Raw genomic sequence first — 25,718 nt, 5'->3', positions numbered from 1 at the left:
TGTACTCACTCATAAGTAGACCCTGAACAATTATAAGAATACTATAAGAAAGTGACTGGCAGTAGTAGGATACTACCATGGTGAGGGATATAACATTAATAAGGGTCCCCAAGCTTTACATGTACAATGACCTCTTATGGCCTAACCCTGACTTGTACCCTACATTGTATTTTATTTTTTTGAGTTGGAGTCTCTCTGTCAACCAGAGTGGAGTGTATTGGCACACTTCTGGCTACCGCAGTCTTGCCCTGCTGGGCTCCAGTGATCCTTCCATCTCAGCCTTCCAAGTAGCCAGAACTACAGGTGCGCACTACCATGCCTGGCTAATTTTTTATTTATTGTAGAGATGAGGTCTCACCAAGTTGCCCAGGCAGGTCTCGAACCCGTGGTCTCAGTCAATCCACTCCCCTTGGTCTCCAAAAATTCTGGGATTACAGGCCTCTGAGTTCAACCATACCCTACATTTTAAAATAAAAATAATAGAAAAAAAGAAACAGAAAACCACAGAAACCCAGTGTCGATGGATGAGGAAAATATCAATGCACAATTTCTATTCCATAGTAAGGATTTCAAGTTATTTCTTTGTAGAAAAATAACATTCAAATAGAAATATAAAAATTAATAGAAACATTGTGTCAGCATGTTGCAACATTACATCATGATCAAGCTCCCTTTATCTCAAGGATGCTTAGGAGATTCAGCATTTGGGGATCCATCAATACAATTAGTCACATTAATAAAATCGATGAGAAAGACATATAATCCTGTTTAACAGATTAAAAATATATTGTGAAATTTACAAAAAATTTTACATTTAAAGATCAAATTATAAAAAAGTGTAAAATATTTCTAAAACACATGAAAATCAGTAGAAATGAAAAATAATGAAAATAAATGATTGGCAAGAAAGATTAAATGGTATAATTAAGTCAATAATCCTCTAATCAGCTTATCAATTGAGTTTGATACTGATATACAAACAACTGTTTGTGTTCTAAAAACAAAACTTTTCGCAAACAATATTTAAATTGGAAATGCATAAAAAATTTAAAACGTGTTATCATCCATAATAGGACTTGAAAAGTAAAACAGTGTGATAATGACTTTAAAAAAATACTGAAAGTGGAATACTATTGGGGAGCGTGTGGCATACCTCATCAACAAGCATACTTGCATAATGGACATTTGTATACATAGCCCTGAATTGTACCCCACATCTTCAAAATAAATAAAAACTGAAAAACAAAGGGAATACACAGGTTTTTTTTCTTTTTTTAGAGTTGGAATCTCACTCTGTCACCCAGACTGGAATGCAGTGGCCGCTCCCGGCCACTGCAGATCCTTCCACTTCAGCCTTCCAAGTATGTGGAACTACAGGCGCACGCTACCACGCCCGGCTAATTTTTTTTTTTTGAGTTGGAGTCTCACTCTGTTGCCCAGACTGGAGTGCAGTGGTCGCTTTTGGCCACTGGAACCTCGACATGCTGGGCTCCGGTGATCCTTCCACTCATCCTTCCAAGTAGCTGGAACAACAGGCACTACCACAGCAGGCTAATTTTTGATTTGTTATAGAGATGAGTTCTCGCCAAATTGCCCAGGTGGGTCTCAAACCTGCAGGCTCAGGCAATTCACTCACCCCGGCCTCCCAAAGCATGGAATTACAGACTGAGCCACCGAACCCAGCAATTTTTTTGGCTTATTGTAGAGATGAGGTCTCAACAAGCTGCCCAGGCGGGTCTTGAACCTTCGGGCTGAGGCAATCCTCTCACCTCGGCCTCCAAAGCACAGAATTACAGACAGAACAACTGATCCCAGCAGAATACACAGTTTTAAAGTAGAATAAGATATATATAAAGGCCAGGCATGGTGGCACATGCCCATAATCACAAAACTTTGGGAGAAAGAGGTGAGAGGATTGATTGTCTGAGCCCATAGGTTGAAGAACAGCTTGGACAACTTGACAAGACCTCATCTCTACAGTAAATCAAAAAGTAAGATGAGCATGGTGGTGTGTGCTGGTAGTTCCAGCTACTTGAATGGTTGAGCTGGAGGGATCACCTGAGCCCAGCAGGTCGAGGCTATGGGGGATGGAGGATGCTACTGCACTCTAGCTTGGGTGACAGAGTGAGACTCCAACTTTAAAAATAAGAAAACAGATGAGTTATCAATCAAGATTTTATGCTCTAAAATCATGACATTCCAGTAGGAAAATAGACACAGCCCCTGACCTGGAACACATTTACCTGATAACCAGCCATTTTTGCCACAACTTCCTCCGCCATTTCTTATCAGATGAGATTATCTGGACAAGTCACAACTACATGTTGAAGATATGCCTTTATTTTTTAAAAATTAAATGAATGTATTTTATGAGTCTGAGTATCACTCTGTAACCCACACAAGTGTGAAGTGTCTCTACTGAGCTTATCACCATCTTGACCTCCTGAACTCAACAGATTCATACTTTTCAGGCTCCCAAGAATTTGAAACTATAGGCATGTGCAACCACTCTTGGCTAAATTGTTTCAGCTTTCATAGCTACATGGATGTGCTATGTTGTCCAGGTTAGCCTCAAATCTCTGGGCTCAAGAAATCCTCTCTCTTCTCTCTCCTCCCGAAACCGACCTGGATAAAAACTCAAAAAAGTACACAAAACCAAAAGGGGTCTTAACCCCTCATCTTCACGGTTTTAATGGTCCTCTAAATAAAGTCACAGCCCCTGTTCCAACTCCTTGTCTTGACTATGGCTGTCCCACCAGGCAAAACCAGGTTTGGATCTGGTGACAAACTGCCAATGACCCTTGAAAGGACAGACTGAGCATGGGAAGTCACTTTTCATCTTGTTCTGAAACTCTGACACAACGATGAGAAAGTAGAAGCTGTACTTTTGGAGAAATGCACACTTTAGGTAAAATTAACTTTACCAGCTTTGTCTTTTCAGAAACAGACTTCCTGGTATCTGAGGTATCTCATAGTGGCAATCAAGCTTGCCTAGAGTAAAGGGAATTTACAAGACCTAAGACATCATGCATTGGTCAAGACTGTAAAATCATGAAACTTGTAATTATAAATGTTATAACCACTCAGAGGGAGAACAGGTGGGTATTCGATCTTCCAGTAAATTAGGCACTATCTACAGGGAAGCCAAGGATCCCCCGCAGCTACTCACTGGGAATGCCTAGGAGATAAAGGGAGGTGCACCCTCCATTAGCTCTAAGGAATGTTGTTTGGGAAGGTGCAGAATTAGAATCCTTTTCACACCCTTCTCTGGGGGCTATGATAACATGGACAGACATTAACGGGTCTGTGTCACAGGATGTCCAAGACATCCACAGGTAGTCAACAAGGAAGTCACAGCAGTCACGTGCAACATCTCCAAGAAAAGGATTTAAGCCAGGACTCTGGGGGGTGAACTTTTCTTATAAATCTTTTCTTCTCTTACCTCTATGTGTTGCAATTCTTTGCAATTTACTTGGATCTCTAGGTTCCCAGTGTGCGCCAATGGCTTGATAGCCCCGGCGATGCTGTGCCTCTTGCTCCATCCATTTTGCCTCACTCTGTCCAGTATCCTAAAAACCCTGATGACTTGGTCTAGGGATTTCCACCTGGATATTCTAGATCAGGCGACTGTCGGGCTGTCACCCACTGCCACCTGCCCGTGGCCGACTTCCCCTGCCTCTTCTCCAAGCCTTTACCCCCAGGCCCTCTGGACACCCAGACTACAAGCCCTACTGGGACTTAGGGATTCACGATGCGCTGTTGGCCCAAGGGAACCCCTTAACACTGTGATGGAGCCTCCGTTTACCTTCTAGCAGGAGAGAGGGATGGAGCAAGTACAACAATCCCTTCCCCCAGGGGTCCCCATGCGGGCTAGACCTCCCATGACACTTCTGCCTGTCACACATACATACTGGAGAAGCCTCCAGTAGAGCGAGATAGCCATGGGGACAGGATGCTGGGGACCAAACCAGACCCATTCTGTGAAGAGGGGACCGGGGCCGAGCCACTGGGGGCACAGGTCCAGGATCAGAACTGAGGAGGAGGCCGGTCTGCCACAGCCAAGTCATCCAGGTCCATCCTGCCTCTCGTTCTCATAACCACATCCATACTCACCATCTTCCAGTTTCTCGGTTTCTGGGTGTCCCAGCATCCTCCCTATGGACTCCTCAGACCTGCATTTCACAGGGCAAAAAGGGAAGAATCAGATACACGCGGCTCTCTCTGAGATGATCCAGGACTTCCTCAGGCCCAGAAAACAAAAAGCCCGGTCAGAATCCGGAAGCCACACTGTCACTTTGACCTCCTTTCTGATTGAGCAGTTTCTGAACTAGCATCCGCTGATTGGATAAGGCTACAAGCCACCACTCTTTTGATATTGGGTGACAGCAGATGCGATCCAACCAGGCTGGAAGAGGCAAGAAAAAAGAAAAGCACGTTTGTGCTTGTAGCATTTTGAGGTTGAGTTGCCTTCCTGAACCGGAAGTTGGGGGAGGAGCAGGATGTGGCACACAATGCGGAGCATGCTGGGCACTGTGGCACAAGAATGAGGCCCGGTGGCTTGGGTGCTGGGCTGTAGGACTCCATACCAGTCTGTGGAGGCAGCAAAACACTTCAACCTACCCCGTGTGTAGTTTAAAGGGGAGTTCACATTTTTTGCCCTGCTGGGAAAATCCACATCCACCAGTGACATGTTGGAAAAACTGGCCATTGTCACTCCCAAGTATCAAAGAAACAAGCCCCCTGAAAGAAGAGTAAAAACTACAAAGGAATAAATATTGTTAAACCCAAAATTCAAAATCTGAGAGACCACCAAGGAACTAGCTCTGATGTAAACACATGAGGGTCTTTATTCAGGCCTAAGTTTGGGCTCACGTTTGAAACCGATGCAGTGGCTTTAGGGATGAGAGCCTCAATTCAGGTTAACACGCACCTTTTATACATAATTCTGAGGGAGTGGGGTGGCTTTACAAACTTGTGCACACAGGATTGGATAAAAACTATATGACACAGTTATAAAGACTTTGGTTGATTCGAGTTTGATTTGTGCGGGCTCAGGCTTAGTTATTCGTGATTGACAGAAAACGTCTAAACAGGCAGAGTGGAATGCCAGATAAGCTAGGTTTACACAGTCACTGTGACTGTGTATAAATCAGCTCGGGCACATAGGCAGGTTTGAGATAACGCAGAGCCCATCAGAAGTGGGCTGGCGCCACAGAGTCTAAGGAATGCCTGGAAGGGGCTTATCGCTTAACTTTTACAGCCCGTTACAGAAGCAGGAGAAGTCAGCATGGCAATTGGGACAAACAAAGCTTAACAAAGTTCTGAGTACAAACACTGCTTAAAACATTGTATAACTATACAATCAGTAACTACCCGGCACCCGACATGTACCTAATTCTACGGGGTCTGAGGTAGGATTTAAAATACTAAGAATTCATAATATATAGTGAACGTGAGGTAGGGATATATAAAATACAATGAACATGAGGTAGGGGTATATGGCAAGTATAGCTTCTTAACTCACTTGGGTCCCTCATTCCCCCCTCTCAGAGGAACCTAAAAATAAGACCCAATCATGGGTTTATATAAGTTTCTTGAAGGTTACTCTGAAAATGAGTAGGAGGGTTGTGACTACATGGATGAGTATTAAGTGGTTGGTACTGTTGTTTGAGTACCATAAGCTGAACAGTGCTGACTTGATCCTTAACAAAGGCTATGAGTTTATTGATGACGCAAGGTCCGAAAATGATTATGAGAAATATGACAATTAAGGGGCCAGCTATGGTAGAAATCAACGTAATAAACCAGGGGGTGTGGTTGAACCAGGTTTCAAACCAATTGTATTGCTTTTCTCATTGTTTTTTTCGTTCTGCTAGTTCTTCTCTTACCTTTGTCATGGAAACCCTGACAATTCCTGAGTGGTCCGTATAGAAACAACACTCATCCCCTAGGGCCGTGCATGTTCTTCGTTGTTGTAAGAACACCATGTCTAGCCCCCTTTGTAGGACCACCTTGGACAGTGAGGTTAGGGATTCCTGGAGGTGAGAGATGGAGGTTTTGATTCTTTCAATATCTATATCTATGGCAGCCCTGAGGCTGTGATATTGTTGTTTCTGGGTAATTAGGGCTGCAGTACCTGTTCCGGTTCCTGCTAACCCTAGCCCAAGAATGACTGCCAGTGACATGGCAGTGAATGGCTCTCTTTTGTTTCTCCAGAGGTAGTCTGTAGCATAGTCCTGGAGCACGTCTTCCTCTGAATGGTAGAGGATTGTTGGTAACAATTGAACCATTACACAAAAATCAGTTGTAGACCGGTTGAGGACCTGCCTGTAAAAACACGGAGTTAAGCCAGTAGAACATGACCACCAACTGTTTTCTGGGAGTATGTAGTAGTCTGAGCTGGACACTGGGTGGGTACTATTACAAAGGGCCTGGAACTCTGGTGGAGGGTGGCCTATGCATAACCTGTGGCCCATTATTGACTGTAAAGTAAGCCCTTGAGTTGCTGGTTGCCATCTACAATAACTGGATTTCTTTTGGATAGTATAGTTCCCTGTTGTAGCAGTTCCCTCATAATAAGGGGGCTGGATGTCATAGCATAACCAGCACGACTGGGTGAGATCTGGCCTGATGCTATTGAGAAACAGATAGGCTTGGTTCAGTACATTCCAGAGAGGGTGTGAGGAGGTATCAAGAATAGGGGCTCCTTCTGTAGAGGGAATAACTGCAGCGACTCCATAGCACGGGGTGTTGGTTATAGTAGAGGTTGGTGTGCTACTTGGCTTGGGTTTAGGAACTGACCTAGTAGTTGACTTAGTTGTGGGTTTAGGTTTGGGCTTTGGCCTAGACTTAGGCCTAGGGGGCTGTTCCCAAGGTTTGTTTATAATGGCTCAGTTGGGTCCTATAATGATGCTGGGGTTCTGGATTATTAGTCTAATCATGAAGAGACCTCCTAGGTCATGCCATCCTGCCCTAGGGTTGTCGCATAACCTGATTCCTCACATTTTTCCAACCATCCAGTCTGTAACTAGTCGCCCAGTTGGGGTGAAGTTTATTATGAGGGGGTCACAGTAGAAGATGGTGGGTGTTACAAACCCACCCTGTATCTGACAAGGCCCTTTCCTGTAACCTGAGGGGTCTCTCTGTACAATAATTAAGTCATTGGTTTTGGCAGGGGTCTAGGGTATGTTGCCTGTGGAGACACAGGCCCATGCTGGGCAATAGTATTGACTGGAGTCTGCACAAGCCTCATCTTGGTCATGGGCGGGACATACATAGAATTGATACTGTTTGTTGTAGCCTAGCTTAGAAATTACTTTAGTCACTGCACCAGCCCAGTCAGAGTAGGAGTACATTTTTTTAGGTCACAGGTTAGGGCTGGGAACCAAGTATTGAGGGGAGCGAGGTTTGAAGTCTGGAAAATAATTTTGTTAACTCCAGATCTGATGGCTAAAACCTGCCATGTTAAATTTAGAGGTAGAAGGGGGTTGTATGAAGCCTTGGATGTTAGTACTATGGCATTGTGTAAAAAGCATGTTATAAATGTCATTAGTTTCATGGACATACATGAGAACGGCGCAATCTTAGCTTTAGGGGATTGTCCTCGTCCCTCTTGTTCTTCCATTTTGACACGTAGTTTTGCAGTACTGCAAAAGACTCAGCCTGTTGGACGTGGATGTAGTGGATCCATGGGACGATGCTGTCTACCTTGAGTGCAGTGGGCATGGTTAAGACGACAACGTAGGGACCTTTCCAGTGTGGCTGCAGCGTCTGGTGCTGGTGGCAGCGGATGTACACCCAGTCTCCTAGTCTATAATGGTGCGGGTCCCGGGTTGGCCTGGTCTCGTAGGGAGCCTTTAGAATGGGCCACACCTGTTCATGTGTCTTTTGCAGTGCCCACAAAGAAAAAAGTTGTTGGTCATCGAATTCAGTCAGTGTTTCAGATTTTAAGTTCGAAACAATAGGTGGTGGAATGCCAAACATGATTTCAAAAGGGGTGAGGCCCATTTTATAGGGGGAGTTCTGCACCCTATAGAGGACGAAGGGGAGGAGAGCCACCCAGTCACCGCCAGTCTCTAGGGCTAATTTGGTTAGGGTCTCTTTTAATGTTCTATTCATACGTTCTACCTGTCCTGAACTTTGGGGTCCATATGTGCAATGTAATTTTCAATCGGCCCCAAGAACCCGAGCTATTCCTTGAGTTACCTTAGAGACAAAGTCTGGTCCATTGTCCAAACCTATTCGGGTGGGGAATCCATAACTTGGCATGATGTCCTCTAGGAGCTTTTTGGCCACTGTTTGAGCCGTTTCATGTTTTGTAGGAAACGCCTCAGTCCAACCTGAAAAAGTATCTATAAACACCAGTAAATACCTGTTACCATATTTTCCAGGCTTTACCTCTGTGAAGTCTACTTCCCAGTATGCTCCTGGCCGGTCTCCTCTTAGTCTGGTTCCTGGGTTAGATTTGTGTGTAGAGGCGTTAGTTACCCGGCAAGCGTGGAACTTGTCCACGATTTGTGTGATTTTGTGGTGTGAATCTTTGATGGTTATTTTTGCATGGCGTATTAGGTCTCTCATTTTTTTTACTCCCATGTGCATACTTTTGTGCATTTTTGTGAGGAGCTGTTGTCCTAATTTTTCTAGCAAAATTATGCTGTAATCTGCCACCCTCCACCAACCGGGTAAACATTGCAACATTAGTTGTTGCTTGATCCAGTTTAAATCTTCCCTTGTGTACTCTGGGCTGTCTGGCAATGCTGGTGGCCCTGGGTCTGGCAGCGTGGTCACTAAGGCACGGTCCACAGAAATAATTGCCTCCTTTGCTTTTAAATCTGCCAAGCAATTGCCCCTGGCTACTGGTGTGTCCGCAGTCTGGTGCCCTGGGCAATGAATGATGGCTACTGCCTTAGGCAACCAGAGGGCCTGTAGTAACTCCAGGATTTCAGTCTTATTTTTAATAATTTTTCCTTCTGCCATCAGTAGCCCCCTTTCTCTGTAGATGGCCCCATGTATGTGTGCCGTGGCGAACGCATACCTGCTGTCGGTGTAAATGTTCACCAGTTTTTCTGCTCCCAGAGTCAGCACCTTGGTTAGCAAGATTAATTCAGCTCATTGTGCTGAAGTCCCAGCTGCCAGTGGCTCCACCCAAACTGTATCCATCTCTGTGGTTACAGCGGCCCCTGCATACCTGGCCCCGTATCGGCCATCAATATACCAGGTGGCTTCGACGTTGGGCAGGGGCTGGTCTTGGAGATCAGGCCTTACTCCAGGTACCTGGGCCAGGATATCCTGACAGTCATGGAAGGGTGTCTCCCAGTCCAGATTGGGGAGCAGCATAGCTGGTTTCAAGGAGGTGGGAGCCTGGAACAGGATTCTAGCGGGGTTTAGAAGTAAGCCCTGGTAGTGTGTTAACCGGGCATTGCTTATCCACCGATCTGGCAGTTGCCTGAGCACCCTTCGATGGTGTGGGGGGCAGTCACATATAGTTCTTGTCCCATGGTTATTTTGTCAGCGTCTTTGACCACGGTGGCAACCGCTGCAATGATTTTTAAACATGGGGGCCATCCTGCCACTACTGGATCTAGCTTTTTTGAAAGGTAGGCTATGGGTCTTTTCCAGGGACCTAGTTGTTGTACTAGGACTCCTTTTGCAATTCCTTTCAGCTCATCTACATACAGATAATATGGCTTCGTCAAATCAGGTAACCCAAGGGCTGGGACTGAGAGTAACACTTGTTTGACCTCGCTAAAGGCTTGGCTCATAGCTTCTGTCCAAACAAAGTTCTGCCTATTTTTGGTGGCTTCGTAGAGTGGCCTGGCCAGTTCTGCGAACCCAGGTATCCACAAGCAACAGAACCCTGCTGACCCCAGAAACTCGCACACCTATCGGATATTCTGTAGTGGGGGGATTTTTAGGACTGTCTCTTTTCTGGCGTTCGTCAGCCACCTCTGCCCTTCTTTTATCTTGTATCCCAGGTAGCTTACCTCTGTTCTTACAGATTTATGCCTTTTTGGCTGAGGCACGGTACCCCAGGTTACCCAGGGTCTGTAGCAAGTCCTTGGTGCCTCGCAGGCATGTGTCTTGGTCCTCTGCTGCTAGTAGGATATTATCTACATATTGTAACAAAGTCAGATTGGGGTTTCTTATGTGGAACTCACCCAAGTCCTCATGTAGTGCCTCATCGAAGATGGTGGGTGAGTTCTTGAACCCTTGGGGCAGTCATGTCCAGGTGAGCTGGCCGTTGATACTTCTCTCAGGGTCCGTCCATTCAAAGGCAAAGATGTCCTGACTTCTTGGGGCCAAGAGTAGGCTGAAAAAGGCATCTTTTAAATCCAGCACAGTGTTCCAAGTTCTGGTTGGAGGCAGGGCAGTGAGTAGAGATTCGGGACAGTAGGGTGTATGTCCATTACCCGCTGATGACTTCACGTAAGTCTTGGACCAGCCTGTAGTCATTGGAATCCGGCTTTTTTACTGGCAAGAGGGGGGTGTTCCAGGCTGACTGACAGGGCCACAGTATTCCTGCGTCTAGTAGCCACCGGATGTGAGGGGTTATGCCCTCTCGTACAGCTAGGGGCATTGGGTACTGTCAGACCCTGACCGGATCGGCTCCTGCTTTAAGTTCAATGAACACTACTGGCTGGTGTTTGGTTAGTCCTGCTCCCCCTGTTTCTGCCCACGCCTGGGGAAAGTCCTGCAACCATTGGTTTATATCTTCTGCTGATGGTGATGGGCTCTGGTGGAGGTGATACTCGTCTTCCAGGTTGATAGTAAGCACCTGGATAGGGTACCCATTTTTATCCAAGACTTTAGTGCCCTCTGAGTGGAAGTTGATTTGGGCACCCACTTTGGTAAGCAAGTCCCGGCCTAGTAGGTGGTATGGGCAGTCCGGAATGACTATGAAGGAGTGCGACACCTGGCCTACACCAAGATCTACTGTTCATTGGGTGGTCCACGCATATGGATTGGTGCCCGTGGACCCTTGCACCCATGAGACTTTATTTGACATATTTCCATGTGGCTTTAACAGGACGGAATGCTCCGCACCCATGTCTACATGGAATTGCATGGGTTTCCCCTCCACCTTCAACATTACCCTGGGCTCGGAGAGGGGTTCTGAACCCTGACTCCCCTAATTTTCTAGGGTTAGGACTTTTGCTCATTTGTGGTAGGCTCTGGAGGTTTTTCTGGACAATCTTTTATCCAGTGTCCTTCTTTTTTGCAGTATGCACACTGGTTTCTAGCTAATTTGGGGTGTCCCCTTTGGAAACCACTTTTCTTACCTGGCTCTCTGGTCATTTGCTTGAGGCATCTCTGCTTTTCCTGAGGGTGATAGGTGGTGTGGCTGGCAGAATTTTAGCCAAGTTGTGGGTCTGGCGATCATTTACCCTGGCCTGCTGGTCCTCTGGACTTTCTCGGTTATTGAATACTTTTTCTGTCACTATTAATAAATCTTGGAGGCTTTTTTCACCTAACCTTTCTACTTTCTGCAATTTTTTTCTAATGTCCGTGGCAGCCTGGTTAATAAAAGCCATCATGACTGCTGCCTTATTCTCCGGAGGCTCCGAGTCCATAGGAGTATACCTCCTGAAGGCCTCCATGTCTCTTTCTAGGAAGGCAACTGGGCTTTCATTTCTATCCTGCCTAACATCATACACCCTGGCCAAATTAGTGGGCTTGCATGCCGCAGCCCTGAGACCCACCATCAGAGTCTGACAATAGACCCGGAGCCTCTCCTTACCTTCAGTCATGTTGAAGTCCCATGCAGGACGAGACAAGGGGAAGGTTGCATTGATGATGTCTGGATTTTGGATTGGCTGCCGGTCTTCTCCCAGAACCAATTTCCAGGCTTCTGTCTGAATGTGTTCCCTTTCCTCCACTGTGAAGAGAACCTTTAAAAGCATTTGGCAATAATCCCAGGTGGGCTGGTGTGTAAAAAGAATGCTTTCTAACATGTCAGTTAAATCTTTTGGATTTTCAGAGATCTTAGCCATTTGTGTCCTCCAGTTATATAAATCAGAGGTGGAGAACAGCCAATAGTGTAGGGGCTGTTCTCCAGTTTCGTCTGGAGGCCCGAAGGCACAGAGGGGGAGCATGGTGGAGTCGGTGGGTCCCTCTTCTGGTGCTGGGGCTCCCTGGACAGTGCGTCCCCACATCCCCACCACCGGTCCGCATCGGGGTTCCTCTGCTCGGGGTGCGGGAGCCAGTTCCCCAGTGGCCCCCTCTGCAGCACCCTTTTTGGGTGCCAGGGATGCCGAGGGGATTCTTGGGTAAGGGGGGGGAAGGACAAATCTTCTGGCTCTGAGTCTGGCAGGACCAGATAGAGTGGAGGTTTGGCCTGCGCCTTGTCTTCCGGGGGCTCACCATTTCTGGTTTTTCCCTCTGGTGCGGCCAAGATCCGGTATGCCGGTCCCACCTGTGCCTGTGGTGGAACAAAAGCCTTGGCCCGCGGGGGGGTTATAGATAATATCTTGCCACCCCAGGATATAGGGTAACTGGTCTGGGTGGCCACGTTCCTCCCGGAAAATAACATCCTTACCCTGAAAAACAATACGTGGTGTAAATGTGCCCTCTGGATGACCACTCGGACTCACAGAGGTTCCGGAGCTGTTTTCTGCTAATGATTACACTCAGATTATTAACCCTTTATTTAACGTCCAAAAAGTGGTCAGTCATAAGAGTTAGAGGGGTGGTCAGTCTCTGTCCCATGTTTTCCATCCACAGTAGCACACACACAAACACAGCAGACAGAAAGACACCACCAACACAAAAGTACGATTTCCTACAGCCGTGGAGACAAAGATGAAACTGATCTGAAGACAAATCCGCGACTCTTGGTGGTGGGCTACCTTCAGACATGAGGATAGCGCTATCCTCCAAATAGGGGCCTGGTGCATACCAGACAACCCCCTCTTGCCAGACCACCAGTATGTCCGGGAGCTAAACTGAATTTAGGCTGAGTCCGTGCCTCTTGGCACCTGAACTCCCTTACAGGCTGAGTCTGCGCCTCTCGGCACCTGGACTCCCTTACAGGTGAGGACGACTTTTGCCCTGTCCTCCAGATGGGGTCGAGGGATGCCTCCCAAGATCCCCGGTCGGTGGCCCCAGAGCGTGTCTGCCCACAACTTCTTCTGACCTTACAGGTTGGATATCGATATCCTACAAGAAGCGTGCTAACAAACAAGTAACAAACAAGCAGACAGACAGACAAGCCAGGCAAGCTAATGAACAAACAGACAGACACATGATAGAGTGCACTCACCTGCCAGCATTGAGACCCTCTGGGTCGGGAGGGGTCTTGGAGGTCTCTGGGATCTCAGTGGAACCTCCAAATGTTAAACCCAAAATTCAAAATCCGAGAGACCACCAAGGAGCCAGCTCCAATGCAAACACACGAGGGTCTTTATTCAGGCTCGAGTCTAGACTCACGTTTGAAGCTGATGCAGAGGCTTTAGGGACGAGAGCCTTGATTCAGGTTAACATGCATACATAATACATAATTCTGAGGGAGTGGGGTGGCTTTACAAACTTGTGCACATAAGATTGGATAAAAACTATATGACACAGTTATAAAGACTTTGGTTGATTCGAGTTTGATTTGTGCGGGCTCAGGCTTAGTTATTTGTGATTGACAGAAAATGGCTAAATGGGCAGAGTGGAATGCCAGATAAGCTAGGTTTACACAGTCACTGTGACTGTGTATCAATCAGCTTGGGCACACAGGCAGGTTTGAGGTAACGCAGAGCCCACCAGAAGTGGGCTGGCACCACAGAGTCTAAGGAATGCCCAGAAGGGGCTTATTCCTTAACTTTTACAGCCCGTTACAGAAGCAGGAGAAGTCAGCATGGCAATTGGGACAAACAAAGCTTAACAAAGTTCTGAGTACAAACACTGCTTAAAACATTGTATAACTATACAATCAGTAACTACCCGGCACCCGACATGTACCTAATTCTACGGGGTCTGAGGTAGGATTTAAAATACTAAGAATTCATAATATGTAGTGAACGTGAGGTAGGGATATATAAAATACAATGAACGTGAGGTAGGGTTATATGGCAAGTATAACTTCTTAAGTCACTAGGGTCCCTCAATATATGAATAAGTAAGTAAACAAAAAAAAAGAAATAAGTACCCCAATGCTTCTGGATAAAAGGAGAGTGTTTGGTAAATTCTTCGGGTCCTTTCCCACTGTGGGAGGTTTTCTGTCCTCAATAAATCCTGTTTTTTTGGTTTTTTATTTTTTAAAAGAGGGACAGTGTAAGAGAAAAGAGAAATACATAAATGTGAGAAGTCCATGAACTCAGATGATCTCCTTGCATATCAGAATATTAAAGACCCTATGCCAGGCTTGGTGTCAATCTGCTGGACATGAATGGGACTCACATATCCACACACTATGCCTTGGTTTGTCACCCTGCCGCAGGCAAAATCCTAGTTTTAGTCAGGACCACATGTTCACTGTATGATCATCCTAGGTATCCCTAGTACACATCTTCTCCCAGAGGTCAGGTGAGGCCAGGTTGGACCCCTCTGGGTGTAAGAATTGTGCCCTTTAAGGAAGGCACTGTCACATGTATCAGCCAGCATGTGAAACAAGACATGCTGCTGACTGGCTGAGGTTTTGACAATGCCATACTCACCCTCCCGTCCAGAGGCTTCCATTGTCCAGCTTCCTTGTTGACACTGATTTCATAGGGCTGAGGAGTTATGTGGAGCTTGGGGTCACCTTGCTGTGTGCTGCCCTGACTTCTTTTGGGCCATATGGGTCACTTTCTCATAAGAAAGTTAATATGAGCCGGGTTTAGTGACTCAGTCTGTAATCCCAGTGCTTTGGGAGGCTGAGGTGAGTGAATTGCCTGAGCCTGCAGGTTCCTGACCCACCTGGGCAACTTGGCGAGCCCCCACCTCTACAGTAAATCAAAAATTAGCTGGGCATGGTAGTGCACACCTGTAGTTCCAGTTACTTGGAAGGTTGAGGTGGACGGATCACCGGAGACCAGCAGGTCGAGGCTGTGGTGTTCAGGAAAGTGGCCACTGCACTCCAGTCTGGGTGACAGAGTGAGACTCCAACTCAAAAAAAAAAAAAAAAGAAAGTTAATATGTAGGTGTCACCATAAGGAAGAAGGATTTCTCAGCATTTACTGTGGACTGGGCAGGCCCTGGTGTTGGAGGCCCAGTGGGATAGCAAGGTGAGGTTGTCCTGTGTTCCTAATCTCACAGGAAACCTAGGATAAGACAGGAGCCCAGCATTCTTGTTCAAAGCTGTGCAATTAAAACCACTGACTCCTGATCTCCTGATGCATGGGGAGCTTTAGTAACAAATGTCAAGAAATAAATCACCAAACAGCCACAGTATGATGGCCACACCTGAGCCTCCAGGCCCCCGGAAAGCAACCTTTTCCCCTGCAATCAACAGAAGTTCCTACCTGAAATTGTGCCTCAGTTTGGGGATCTGTCCAGTCAGGTGACATTGTGTGAAGATGGCTACTAATTGAGCAGTGCTACCACATTTTTTTTTAAGTTGAAATCTCAATCTGTCATCCAGGTTGGAGTAAAGTAACATTCATGGCAACCACAGCCTCAACCTATTGGACTAGGTGATACTGCTACTTCAGCCTTCCAGGTAGTTGGAACTACAGGCACATGCCACCATGTCCACTTATTTCTTTATGTATTTTGAATCAGAGTCTACTCTGTCACCCAAGCTGGAGGGCAGTGGCATGCTCCTAGTCACCACAACACCAACCTGCTGGGCTTAGGCAATCCATCCACCTCAGCCTTCCAAGTAGCTGGAACTACAGGCACATGCCGCCATGCCTAGCTAATTTTTTATTTATTGTAGAGATGAATCTTACCAAGTTGCCAAACCTCATCTCAAATCTGTGTACTCAGGCAATCCTCTCACCTCAGCTTCTTAAAGTGCTGGGCTTATAGGTCTGAGCCACCATGCCTGGCCTAATTTTTCATTTATTGTAGATATGAGGTCTTGCCAAATGGCTGAGGCTCCAATGCATGAGTTCAGGTAGTCATCTCACCTCAGCATGCCAAAGTGCTGGGATTATTGGTGTGAGCAACTGTGTCCAGCCTGCTCCATGGTTTTCTAGAGCTGAGATGGTGGGCTGGAGAGACCCAGGCTATCTAACTTGAAAAGGATCTCCAAGTTGGTGGATACCTACAGAGTAGACCAGTTTCTCCACTGATTTTATCTGGCTCTCACTGGGTGGGACCCCATGGACCCTGGTCCCTGGAGTGCTCATGTTTTCTGTGTGGCACCCCCATTTCAACATTAAAGACACCCATGCAGGAAACTTATACCAGAGTTAATGGTGTGTGCATCCTGGGACAGGTTGCCACTGGGACACCTCAGGCTTCTCCTCTGATGTCTCCCTAGGATTTGGACTGGCTTTGGGCTCTCTGCCTCGTGCCCTCACCCCAGGGCTACTCTACCTCCCCTCATCTTCAGCCCTGGTAAAGAACTCAGGTGGGAGAAGCCTTCGCTATCAGCCAAGCTCCTTTGCCACCTAACATGAAACTTGTCTTCACTGCAGGGTAGATGCTCCCAGGCACTGGGTCCCCTGCCCTCTGGGGCTGACACTCCACATAATGGAAGGACTGAATATTGCCACACTCAACTGAATTCTGACTTCTGGGTCTGAGCTGTGGTCCCATCTGGTTCTCTCCCAAATTCTGCCTGGGTCTGGGACATTAATTTCCTCCACTCCCTTGTTCAGGGCATGTTGTCCTGCCACTCTTGCAAGGAAGGTGCTTAGGACTGAAGGATTTCCTGTTGTTTCCTGGGGATGTTGTTATTGGCTCACACAAATGGCTGTGATCTCTCTGGTTTCCTTCAGGTACCTTCAAATGCAGGTGCAGGAGGGTATGGCAGAGGGGCTTGGAGGGGTCTAGCCATCATCCATTGCCCTGTCTCTGAGGCATGTTTAGTCATCTCAAAGTCAACACCTGCCCTGGGGCCCACCTAGCCTTGTTTTCAGAAGCATCTTAGAGTAGAGGATGAGGAGAAACATCCACAGAAATGAGTTAATGGGACCTGTGTTCTCCCCTCTTTATTACCCCAGAGGGTGACTTGGGAGCTGACTTGGTGCTGGACTCAACATCAGGGACAGATCACACTGTTTCCTTCTCAGCTGATCCCTGGAGTCCTGAAGGTGCCTCAGCACCATGTCATGCTCCAGGGACCAGGCCTAGGATGACCTGTCCTGAAAGGACTCCTGCAGACCAAATAGGGACAGCTTCAGGAGGTGCTGGAGGCACATTGGTAGGAGCCACTGGAAAGAGTGCCCTGTGAAGGGTCAGTTCCTTCATCCTGCTCCCAACCCTGGGCACCACCTAGTGATCAGTGCTGGGTCCTTTCTGGCCACTACTGCAGTCCAGTTATGTCCAGAAGGCCATGATCAGAGAAAGGTCTAGGCAGGAAAATGTTCATCACACTACTGCTTCTCATCTGTGTCATGTCAAGGGTGATCTCCATGTCTGGGAGTGTTCAGGGTGCCCCACCTAGTCCATGAGACCATATACTGATACAGGTTCATACAGTGTTTATTATTTAGCCTACTTAGAAATTTCAAGGATTTTTTGAGCTGAAATTTATACACAATGAAGATGTCATTCATAGTGAGTGTATTTAGTTTTCTTTTTCTTTTTTTATTTTGAGTTGGAGTCTCACTCTGTCATCCAGGATGAAGTGCAGTGGCATGCTCAAAGTCTCCCCAGCTTAACCCACTGGGCTCAGGCGATCCTTCCACCTCAGCCTTCCAAGTTTCTGGAACAACAGGCATGCACTAACACGTCCGGCTAATTTTTTATTCATTGTAGGGACCAGGTCTTGCAAAATTGCTGGGACTGGTCTTGAACCTGTGGGTGCAGGCAATCCACTTGCCTCAGCCTCCCAAAGTACTGGGATTATGGGCTGAGCCACCGAACCTGAACTAGTTACATTTCAGAGTATTTTCCATGTTTGTTCTCAACTGGAGGCTACTATTAAAGACATTTTGGTGGTATCACTCCTTTAAGTTTGTATAATTAACTTAGTTGATTTTGTTGATTTTGCTGGTCCAATTTGTTCAGGTGATAAATAGGAAGATTTTATAAGACAAGAGATTGCTTTGACTTCTGTCTACTTTCTCCTAACTATCAAACAAGACAGTTTTGGGTGTGTAATAAATGTTTCATAATTAGCTATAAGTATTTCTCTTAGAGTGACTTGGTGGCTTTATGTAAGAGACTGAAGATACCCAGAGTGATGTAATGGCATTGATTCTACATGTGGATTTTATAAGCACTCCACTCTCATACAGTGCATGTTATGTGTATTATAAATTGTATTTTTACTATTATGTTAACAAATTAGCTCAGAAAGATAAAACCAAATACTGCGTTCTCACATATAATTGAAGGTTGAATACTAGGTATGCACAAACTTCAAGATGAAATTGGTAAACACTGGGGACTGATAAAGAGGGAAGGAGGGAGTCAAGCATTGAAAAACTGCTTATTGGATACCATTGTCCCTGATGGGGTGATGGGTTTAACAGAAGCTTAAATCTCACCATAACATGATATACCCATTAACAAACCTGCATGGGTACCCACTACATTCAAAAAAGGAAAACAATAAAAAATCATGAAGAAGAAAATGTATCTTTATTGTTCACTAAATGAAAATGGGTCATCCTAAAGTTCTTCATCCTTGCCATCTTCACCATGAGAAACTGAGGATGCGGTGGAATGGGAGAGCCTGGTCTTGCTGTCTTGTGTGACAGAGGTGGAAGTGGTGGAGGGGAGGCAGAAGAGGCTGAACTTGGTGAGGCTTAAAAGAAACACATCTTTCTTTTTGTCTGAGGCTGGGCACAATGGGTATAATCCCAGCACTTTGGGAGGCTGTGGTGAGAGGATTGCCTGAGCCCACAGATTATAGACCTGCCTGGGCAACTTTGTGAGATCTCATCTCTACAGTAAATTAAAAAGTTAGCTGAGCATGGTGGCACATGCCTGTACTTTCAGCTACTTGGAAGGCTGAGGTGGAAGGATCATCTGAGCCCAGCAGGTCGAGGCTGCAGTGACCAAGAGCCTGCCACTTCCCTCCAGCCTGGGTGACAGATTGAGATTATAACTTTAAAAAAATTTCCTGTCTGAAATTTTTAAACTTTCATTTTTCTACAAAAGTTTGCATATGGCACCAATTCTACTTCTTCTACTATAAGCTTTACTTTTAGTACCCCATAGTAGAAAGGTTCATATTATAAAAGATTTGAAAAGCAATCTGTAATCAGAATCCTTGTGACAGCTTGTGTAGTGCTGAATTGTTTTCTGGCACTGTTGCTTCTGTGCGTTTTTTCATTTTGTCAGTTTTACTGTCTCCCAAGTTGGAGTGCGATGGCATGCTCATGGCCACTGCAGTCTAGACAATGACCCACAAAGTGTGCCACCTCATTTTTCTCCCCCCTACTTGCTTAGGACAGGCATGTCAAACTCTAAATGCTGCAAAGAAACCCTGCTTTTAGGCCAGGTGTGGTCATTCATGCCTATAATCACAGCACTTTGGAAAGTAAAAGTGAGAAGATTGCCTGAGTTCGCAAATTTGAGGCGAGACTGAGTAATTTGGTGAGACCTCATCTCTACAATAAATCAAATAATTTGCTGGGCATGGTGGTGTGCCTGCAGTTCCAGCTACTTGGAAGGCTGAGGCAGAAGGATCATCTGAGCCCATCAGGTTGAGGCTGCAGTGGCTATGAGCATGCCCCCGCACTCCAGCCTGGGCAACAGAGTGAGACTCTGAATAATAATTTTTTAAAAATCAAGAAACCAAAATTATGCACTTTGCAGGAACTTGGATGCATTTAAAGTCTATAAGTGGTTGAGCCAGGTGCAGTGGCTTATGCCTCTAATCCCAGCACTTTGGGAGGTGGAAATGATAGGATTGTCTGAGCCCATGGGCTTGAGTCCTGTCTGGGCAACTTGACAACACATTGTCTCTATAATAAATTGGAAAAAAAAATAGTCGTTAAGTCTCTCAGCTTCCATGCATGCCCCGGAGGACCCACAGGTGTGGAGATCTTAAGACTCGAGTTCCCTGCGATATGCATGCCAGCCAGCTCCTCTCCCCTCAGGTCCTGAAGAAATCTCAACCTTTTCTTGCCTCATGCTGCTCCGTGTGATCACATCGCCTGTCATTCTAAACCAGAGGGGTGGAACCTGAAGCCTTAGTCAATCAGCGGACATTGCCTTGGAAATTACCTAATCAGACAGAATCCGGAATTGAGGGTTGACTTCTGGTTTCTGGCGGGTGTCCATCTCCTGTCCTGCGCCCACAGTTGGGTCATCTACACTGCACTGTTCTGTTCTCTGGGAGTTCCATGTGTCTTTGTTGTAGGCTCTTTCGTCCTGTGACGTGCAGGTCCTGGGACAATCGTAGAGAGAAGGCCAGGACACCTGGAAGGCAGGAATGTATATGGGGATGTGTGTCCCAAGAGGGGAAGGGGGTGGCCCGGTTATGGTGGGACAGGCCTCCCCGTCAGCTCCAAGCATGGACTCGCTCCCGCCATCAACTCAGCCTGGTCCAGCAGGTTAGGGCTGGACTGGGACCCCGGGTCCTGTCTCTGAGGTGACCTCGCACTCTGGGCCATTGCCACACAACCCGTCACTCCAGATGTATGGGACCTGGGAGGGGGGTCGTGAGGAGGATCATACATGTGGGGGAGCTGTGTTCCTGGACCCCATCCCTCTTGTGAAAGGCTATCCTAAAGAAACAAATCAGCTTAAGAAAAGGAAAACCTTGATCTACAAACAATTTCACAAGCTTTCACAAGCAAAATGCTCTAACCGCAAATTCTCGCCTCTAAACAGCTTCAGGCAATTTCCGTAGTCTGTTACAAGATAAAGCATTTGTTTGTAGAACAAAGCATCTCTGTAAAGGCTAACAAAAGCAGGGTCAAACGGGAATGTGTGGTTTAGCCAACTGCAGCTGTAAAAGACCCCAAACCCAAATCAAATTGTATTTAAGCCCAACCCCACTGAGCAGCGGGGCCCTTGCCTGGGACTTTGTGTCTCAAGGGTAAGTGGTCGCCAGCTGGCTCTCGGCTCAATAAACTTCTCTTTGTACTTTGACTTGGTTCTGGACACTGACTCATGCGGCTCGATTCCCTATTACACTCTGTCCTCCCCAAGGTTACACGGAGGCTCCGTCATACCATTGAGTACCATTGGGCCAACACTGGATCTGAATGTCGAAGCTCCAGTCAGGGCTCGTGGTGTGGGGTCCCCAGAGAGACTGGGGGGAAAGGCTTTGAAAAGGGACAGGGGGAAGTCGGCCACAGGCAGGTGCTGAAGGGTGACAGCTCCCTAGTCGCCTAATTTGGAATATCCTAGTGGAAATCCCCAGGACAAGTCATCAGGGTCTTTGGCAGTTTGTGTCATCAGACTCAAACCCCATTCTGCTCAGCAGTACTGCCAATAAGTCAAGAGATGAAGAGGGAACAAGGGCTGTGACTTTATTTAGGAGCGACATTAGAATGAGGGACCAGTTTCCTAAAGACCTCTCTTAGGTTGTGTGTGCTGTTTCAAGTTTACATCCTGGCTCAGGGAACAGAAGGGGCTGAGATCAAGATGTGGTTTAGATGTGTAGACATCTGGGCATGGAGTGATTCCTGGAAATTTGTAAAGTCTCTTTGTCCTTAGTTCATGGTGTCCTTGTTTTTTCTTTTTCTTTATTTTTTATTTTTTTTATTTGTGTTTGTATTTTTGAGGTGATACCCTTGTGTTCTTTGCCTTGACCCTGAAATAATTTTTTTTTTTTTGAGTTGTAGTCTCACTCAGTCACCCAGACTGGAGTGCAGTGGCCACTCCCAGCCATCGCAGCCTCGACCTGCTGGGCTCCGGCGATCCTTCCTCCTCAGTCTTCCAAGTAGCTGGAATTACAGGCATGCACTACCATGCCTGGTTGATATTTTTTGGTTTTTTTTTGAGTTGGAGTCTCACTCTGTCACCCAGACTGGAGTGCAGTGGCTGCTCCCAGCCACTGCAGCCTCGACCTGCCGGACTCCGGCGATCCTTCCACCTCAGCCTTCTGAGTAGCCGGAATTACAGGCATGTGCTACGATGCCTGGCTAATTATTTGATTTATTGTAGAGATGAGGTCAGGCAATCCACTCACCTCAGCCTCCCATGATTTTTTGATTTATTGTAGAGATGAGGTCTCGCTGCCTAGGTGGGTCTCGAACCCGCGGGCTCAGGTAATCCACTCACCTCAGCCTCCCAAAGGCACGGGATTACAGGCTGAGCCACCTAGCCCAGCTTGAAATAATTTTTATAAAGAAAGAAGAGGAAAGAAAGGGCATGCACAATTTTCATACAAGAAAGGCCTGGCATGAGTAAATATCTCTCCAAAAGAAAGACTGGGTTTTTTGCTCTCAGTTAAGAGACTAGTTCTTTTTCCCAACAATTGATATGCTGAAGGAGGTGGGGTACAGCCAACTGCCACTCTAGAAATTGACACCTCTCAAGGAGAGGAGTGGTGACGGTCTCTTTCTAACCACATTGCCTTATCCACCTGCCAGACTTTTCCAGTTCACAAGTCTTCAGCAAAAAATGTAATCACCAGGCACTTTAGTTAGCAGGATTCAGTAACAGAACATGCTAAGTCATAGAATTGAGGTAGAGAGGGACCCAAAAGAGTTAAAATTATTTCTTTTAAAAATCAACCAGCTAGCTTCAGATCTGCTAGACATGAGAAGTGAGAAAAACAAATAACCAAAGGTCACTTTCCTGGAAGTGCAAGATAGTAATCCATGCACAACCTTACCCCCAAATCCTCTCTTTGTGAAGTTATTGGTTTACAACCCCTGCTTGTCATGAATCCCCAGGAGACAAATTGTTCTTTGAAAATCTGGTTTTGCTAAATACCACCTTGTAGCCAGGCTCAGTGGCTCAGCCTGTAATCCTGTGCCTTTGTGAAAGGGAAAAGAAGCAGCCTCTGCCCCTGGGATTGCAAGGGCGGGGGATGAAAGAAATGGCTTCAGCCTTGAAACAGGCGACTCCCTTTCTGGAGGTTTTTCTTTGAAGCTTTCTCCTCTGTAAACTTTGCAAAATAAATTGTATCCTTTCCCACTACACTTATCTAATTAGCACATCTGCTTCTGTAAACTCGCTAGCTTGCTGATGACAGCAGAATATTGTGATAAGAGCTCTGAAAAATGTCCAACTCTGACTTTAGCTAATCAAGATGTAAGCTAGGACTACTTAAGGGAGCTCTGAGTGGGGGCTCAGGGCGTCTTGCTTGGAGCTCTTTTCCTGCAAGCGGTCGCCAGCTGGCAGAGCCTTGACTAATAAACTTCTCCTTTGTTAAAGTTAAGTCAGTGGGCTGTTATTTAATTGCTCAGACCCTACTTCACTTGGATGAAAAAAGAGTGGATCATGTCTTTATATGGCCTGCTGCAGTCTCGTACTACACCCTTTCCTAAAGCTTCACCTCCTGGAGTTCCCCCCTGTTCCAAGGCAGTCTCATTTTTGTTTTCTCAGTTTCCACCCTGGCATAGGTGTCATTATTCTATGGTCACATGGCATCATATCCCCGGCACTAAGGAAGGAATCTTGGACTGGGCTACTCCTAACCCACAGGCTAAGACTGAAATACAGGAGTGTTGAAACTTTTGGAACGTGGGTGGAGACAGTTCTTTCCACCTCAGCAGGACGCCCTCCACTTGGTATTTGAAAATTTATAAGCTGGGCTCCGTGGCTCAGCCGGTAATCCCACGCCTTTGGGAGGCTGAGGTGAGTGGATTGCCTGAGCCCGCGGGTTCGAGACCCGCCTGGGCAGCGAGACCTCATCTCTACAATAAATCAAAAAATCAGCCCGGCGGGGTAGCGCATGCCTGTAATTCCGGCTACTTGGAAGACTGAGGAGGAAGGATCACCGGAGCCCAGCAGGTCGAGGCTGCGGTGACCGGGAGCGGCCACTGCACTCCAGTCTGGGCGACAGAGTGAGACTCCAACTCAAAAAAAAAGAGAAAACTTATGGTGGCTTTAGGGTCCATTATCATCTCCCACCAGTCTGAATCTAACCAGCCATCTTACAATGGTTCCCATGAGGTGTTTGCCTGTGTTCCCGCTCCTTATGTTTTATTGACAGGACCCTGGAAAATTACTATGGAGTCCTCTTATTTTTCCTTAAAGTATTCTCATTGTAATCTCAATAATTGTGTCTCTCCTCGAAATAGAGGACAGCAAGTTGTGGTATTACATTAACCCTCTTTTGTTATGATGCCTGTAAATATTTCTGGGTCATGGTATCAGGACTCTGGCTGGCATGTGCTTTCTTAAATATATGACCTGCTTGATCACCAGTAAGATTTATTTGACTTTTAGTTGCTGTTATTACTGCGTTGGTTACGCTGATTGCAACAACCACCACTTCAGTAATAGCTTTGACTCAAGAGATCCACACTGCTCAGTATGTGGACAATCTGGCTAAGAACATTTCCACTGCTCTATCCAGCCAAGAAGCCATTGATGATAAAATGGAGGTGCGACTCAACGCATTGGAACAAACGGTCCTGGTTCTTGGAGACCAGGTTGCTGCTTTAAAGACTTGTGTTATAGCTGGGCTCGGTGGCTCAGCCTGTAATCCCCCACCTTTGGGAGGCTGAGTTGAGTGGATTGCCTGATCCCGTGGGTTCGAGACCCGCCTAGGCAACTTGGCAAGACCTCATCTCTACAATAAATCAAAAATTAGCCAGGTGTAGTAGCGCGCACCTGTAGTTCCATCTACTTGGAAGGCTGAGGTGGAAGGATAGCCGGAGCCCAGCAGGTCGAGGCTGCAGTGGCCGAGAGTGTGCCAATGCACTCTAGTCTGGGTGACGGAGTGAGACTCCAACTCAAAAAAAAAAAAAAAAGACGTGTTATGTTATGATGCAGAGTTCCAATGGATTTATGTAACCTCTAAGCCTTATAATGATTCTAAATGGCATTGGGATCTGGTTAGAAATCATTTGCTAGGAATTTAGTCTTCTAATAATATTTCTTTGACTATTGCTCGATTACATCAAGATATTGTAAAAATTTCTACAGGTGGGTCAACTTTGTTGCCTGCTAGCTCATTGACTAATGTTATTCTTGGCAAAATGATGCAATTGGTATCGTCACATAGCCTAGGGTCTACAGTATATTATTTAATATCATTGGGAGTGCTGATTTTAATTTTACTGTTTTGTCTCCCAGTCTGCTTCCAGGCAGGAGGACGAGCCATCGAAGAGCTCCAAGTAGAGGTTCACAAGCTGCACTTAAAAGAAAAAGAAAAGGAGAGATGAAGGAAACCAGAACATAAGATGACAAGGTCCCTAGGTTTCTAGGCCTGTGTCAAGGAACAAAGTGTGTCATTCCTTCATCTCCCCTCAGATTTGGCTTTTATTCTGGGGATAGCAGAGCAGTGTGACCTCAACCATGCTTAGCCCGGAGGCTATCATTTTTTTTTTTTGAGTTGGAGTCTTACTGTGTCACCCAGACTGGAGTACAGACTGGAGTGCAGTGGCCAGGGTGGACCTCGACCTGCTGGACTCTGGCGATCCTTCCGCCTCAGCCTTCGAAGTAGCTGAAACTACAGGCATGTGCTACCATGCCCGGCTGACATTTTTGATTTACTGTAGAGATGAGGTCTCGGCAAGTTGCCCAGGCACTATTTTAAGGGATTACCTTGCTTAGCATAAACG

Source organism: Carlito syrichta, unplaced genomic scaffold, assembly GCF_000164805.1.
Source record: "Carlito syrichta isolate Samal-C Ts95f unplaced genomic scaffold, Tarsius_syrichta-2.0.1 Scaffold302283, whole genome shotgun sequence".
NCBI lineage: Eukaryota > Metazoa > Chordata > Mammalia > Primates > Tarsiidae > Carlito > Carlito syrichta.
The sequence above is the reverse complement of the archived record's forward strand: the minus strand, read 5'-3'. Positions refer to the sequence as shown.